Below are 4,837 nucleotides of genomic sequence, written 5' to 3'. Positions count from 1 at the left end.
TTTGGTCCGTGGCTAATTAAAGGCTGAGGTTAATTGGTGCCCTATGCAGATACTTTTCTTTTCCATCTGAGAAGGTGGAAGGGGAAGGGTTGTAAAGAGAGAGTAGTCTTTGATCCTATGGGTGAGATAGGATTTTTCCTTTTGGTTTAGCTTTTGGAAGTTGGCATTAATTGGCTTTAGGTTCCCTGCCCCCAGACCCAGGTGTTTTCCTTTTGATCCAGCTTTGGGAAGTCAGCATTTATTGGCCTTAGATTCCCTGACCCCAGACTTTGGTGTTTTTCCTTGATTCAGCTTTAGGAAGTCGGCACAAATTGGCCTTAAGTTCCCTACCTCCAGACCCTATTCTCTTGCCTCAGTTCCCCTTTGGAAACTTTGTGGGGTGATGTGTCTTCAGGAGACCCCTCCTATCTTTTCCTGGTATTGGGGTTTAGAACTGCCTGGGGCTACCCCAACATGCCCACACTTTCCATGTCTCTAGGAGGGTTTAGAGAGTATCACCCGTGGGGCCACTCTTCCCACAAGTTAGCGTGTGGTGTGGGGCCTCCAAAGGGAGCCACTGAATTTTCCGGGGTGAAAGGAGATCACTGGTACACTCTTCATCTAGTTAGCCAACTCCTTGCCATGCTCAGCTTTTCTTCTCCAACTCCAGTTTCCGTTACTTTGAAACGTGGCTGGTCAGCCAATTGGATGGTGCTATTGAAGGAAAAGAGAAATGATTCCTGTCATCTGGATTCTCTCAGACTAGTGAATGAGGAGTATGATTCCACAGGACAATGAAAACCCACCCCAACAGGGTGAAGCAAATCAAAATGTATGTGGGGTACACAGTGCGGTGGGGAATGATACAGACAGTGTTGACGAGAAACTGTCATTGAGCACATCAGTGAGCAGGATGGCAGTAGGATTTTGACAACGACAAGTGTCATATACCCACCAGTTTTGTTTGTTTTTGTTTTTTGTTTGTTTGTTTTGAGACAGGATTTTGCTCTTGTTGCCCAGGCTGGAGTGCAGTGGCTCGATCTCGGCCCACTGCCGCCTCTGCCTCCTGGGTTCAAGCAACTCTCCTGCCTCAGCCTGCTGAGTAGCTGGGATTACAGGTGCTGGCTAATTTTTGTATTTTTAGTAGAGACAGGGTTTCACCATGTTGGCCAGGCTTGTCTCGAACTCCAGACCTCAGATAATACACCTGCCTTGGCCTCCTAGAGTGCTGGGATTACATGCGTGATCCCAGCCTGTAATCCCACACCTGGCCCATCAGTCTTATTTATTTACTTATTTATTTATTTACTGAGATGGCATCTCACTCTGTTGCCCAGGCTAGATTGCAATGGTGTGATCTTGGCTCACTGCAATCTCCGTCTCCTGGGTTCAAGTGATTCTCCTGCCTCAGCCTCCCAAGTAGATGGGATTGCAGGTGACTTCCACCACACCTGGATAATTTTGTATTTTAGTAGAGATGGGGTTTCACCATGTTGGTCAGGCTGTTCTCGAACTCCTGGCCTCAGGTGATCTACCCACCCACCTTGACCTCCCAAAGTGCTGGGATTAGAGGCGCAAGCCACTGTGCTCGGCCTATACCCAGCAGTCTTATACAGAAGAGTTTCACTGCCCTAAAAATCCCTTTTGCTTCATGTAGTCATCACACTTCCCTCCCTCTCTTCTACTAACCCCTTAATCCCTTTGCACAACCGATGATTTTATAGCCTCTAGAGTTTTGCCTTGTCCAGAATGTCATGTACTTGGAATCATGTTGTAAGTAGCCATTTCGATCTGTTCGTTTCATGTAAAAATACGCATTTAAAGTATCTTTGTGTCTTTGTGTCTTGTTAACAGATTTATTATTTCTTTATTTTACAAAATTTTAAAGAGATGGGGTCTCACTATGTGTTGCCCAGTGTAGTGGGCGGATCATGAAGTCAGGAGATCGAGACCATCCTGGCTAACATGATGAAACCCCGTCTCCCCTAAAAAAAAAAAAAAAAATACAAAAAAATTAGCCGGGTGTGATGGTGGGTGCCTGTAGTCCCAGCTACTTGGGAGGAACCCGGGAGGCGGAGCTTGTAGTGAGTGGAGATTGCGCCACTGCACTCCAGCCTGGGTGACAGAGTGAGACTCTGTCTCAAAAAAATAAATAAATAAAAATAAAAGTAAATAAATAATAAAATAAAAAATAAAAATTACATTTGGCCAGGCATGGTGACTAATTCCTGTGATCTCAGTACTTTGGGATTTACCCTATACCTATTTGGGCACACAAATCCTATAGCTGGAGGTAACCCCCTTAGAGAGTGAGGAGAATCATGGAAGTTAGGAGTGGTAATTTATTACATACGTAGATAATAATAATGTTTTGTGTATATTACGTTAAATAGTATAAATATTGTAATTGCTAGATTTACATAAATTGATAGGTTTAGGATTGTGAAAGAAGGATTAGATGTTAAAATTGTGATTATTCAATTTGTTGTAAGCAATTGCTGAATAGGCCAAGATATTTCAGAGTTGTTTGGTTAAGGCCCCCTTAACCAATCTCCCATAGTGTTGCAATCTCCCATAGTATACTTAAGTCTGTCGATGGGTAGACTTGAAATAAAATGGAGATTGGTGCTAGTTTTTGTCATGTAAGGAGAATTACACTTGATATTAGTGAGACCCCTTGCATTACTTCAGAAGTAAAGGGGGGATAGTCCTAATTTTATCAACAGTGCTATGATAATTATAAGGGATGCTGTTTGGTTTAGGGCTTTTGTGATTGTTCATTGTCTGCAGTGTATCATATTGTTGATGATAACTACTAGGATCTACTAGGATTAGAGATGCTGTTGCTTATATAAGGAACTACTTCGGTGGTGACTTCTGTGGAGCAGGCACTTTTTCAGTTAGAATGGGGATAATGGCTAGCATATTTCTAACCTCATTCAGATTAGGCGCCAATGTGAGTCCATTACTGTAGTCACAGTCTCTGTGAAAATAGTATTAAAGAAAAAGAAAAAGGGCTGGGCGCGGTGGCTCAAGCCTGTAATCCCAGCACTTTGGGAGGCCGAGACGGGCGGATCACGAGTCAGGAGATCGAGACCATCCTGGCTAACACGGTGAAACCCCGTCTCTACTAAAAAATACAAAAAAACTAGCTGGGCGAGGTGGCGGGCGCCTGTAGTCCCAGCTACTGGGGAGGCTGAGGCAGGAGAATGGCGTAAAGTCGGGAGGCGGAGCTTGCAGTGAGCTGAGATCTGGCCACTGCACTCCAGCCGGGGCGACAGAGCCAGACTCCGTCTCAAAAAAAGAAAGAAAGAAAGAAAGAAAATAGTATAAAAAGAATAGTGAGGAGATGTAGGGGATGAATTTGAATGGGAAGAATATAAACCAGCATTTTCAAGGTATGGGCTGGGTAGCTTATTTAACTGACCCTACTATAGGATATGGTGTCCTAGGTACCATAGAAAATCTGGAATTCTCAGGAGTGGCTTCAGTTCCTACAGTTCTAGTAATAAGAAGGTTTAAACCTCCATAATTTGTTCTATTAAAGTAACCATTTTATCATACATATTTTTTATGTTTGCGGTGGGATACTAGGTATTAAGATGGGCATTGAGATATATCATACACACAGGGCTCATGTCTGGGGTAAACAGTTTTTTCACAGAAGATGCATAAGTTGGGCGTTTGGTCGGTGGGGACCCATGCGGGTTCAACATGCGTATCGAAAAGTGTTATTTCTGTTTGGGGCCCATCTACCCTGGCCATGGCATGATGTTCTTCTGCAACAATTGCAAGGTGTTCAAGTTTTGTAAATCTAAATGTCATAAAAATTTTAAAAAGAAGTGCAATCCTCACAAGGTTAGGTGGACGAAAGCATTCTGGAAAGCAACTAGTAAAGAGCTTACAGTGGAAAATTCATTTGAATTTGAGAAACATAGAAATGAACCTATCAAATACCAGTGAGAGCTATGGAATAAAACTGTTGATGCAATGAAGAGAGTTGAAGAGATCAAACAGAAATGGCAAGCTAAATTTATAATAAACTGATTGAAGTAAAATAAAGAGCTACAGAAAGCTCACGATATCAAAGAAGTCAAGCAAAACATCCATCTTATCCTAGCTCCTTTTGCAGGCAAAGGAAAGCAGTTGGAAGAGAAAATGGTACAGCATTTACAACAGGATGTGGACATGGAATATGCTTCTTAAAAATCTCCGTAACCATTTCTTTATGTACATTTGAAAAAGCCCCTTGGAGAATTAGAACTGCTAAATTCTTAGTTTATTTTTTATATAAGATCACTTAAATGAAAAGTGCATAAAATATATTTTTCCTACATTGCTATCTATAAAACATCAGATATTACGGATATTAGATTGCATCTCAGTGTTAAATCTTCACGGATAGATGTACTTATGTAAAATCATGAAAATTCTACTTATAACTATAGAAGTGAATTGTGGACATAACATGGTTATGCCATTTGGATAATGGCACTTGGCAGCATTTATGTGATAACTAATGGCAAAAATTCATGGCTAGTGATGTATAAAATAAAATATTATTTGGAGTAAAATATTTATTTAAAGTTATAGAAGGGAAATACAACAAGGATCTAACAATTTGTATGACAGCGTCAAATATTATTTTGATTTTAGTATTTCCTGTTTTGATTTATTTGCATCTTAGAAGAGCATAATGGCATTGTTTGATGAAGCCTCATGCTGGACTGTTTTGACCTGCTTTAATCGTTCTGATAGGTAGTTGTGGATATTGGGGATGAGAACTGAATAATCTTTGCCTGGAACGGCACTGCACTCTAGAATTTCCACTTTGGAGAATACTCAGTTCTAACTTGTG

The 4,837-nt window shown here is 41.3% G+C and overlaps 1 pseudogene; it reads left to right on the top strand.

Annotated features, from left to right (window-relative positions):
• Positions 1 to 3,693: 3,693 nt before the first annotated feature.
• LOC105520820 lies at positions 3,694 to 4,185 on the top strand (annotated as a pseudogene).
• Positions 4,186 to 4,837: the final 652 nt, after the last annotated feature.

This window comes from Colobus angolensis, unplaced genomic scaffold (genome assembly GCF_000951035.1).
Source record: "Colobus angolensis palliatus isolate OR3802 unplaced genomic scaffold, Cang.pa_1.0 Scaffold39, whole genome shotgun sequence".
NCBI classification, from domain to species: domain Eukaryota; kingdom Metazoa; phylum Chordata; class Mammalia; order Primates; family Cercopithecidae; genus Colobus; species Colobus angolensis.
This window is presented reverse-complemented; position numbering and strand designations above follow the sequence as displayed.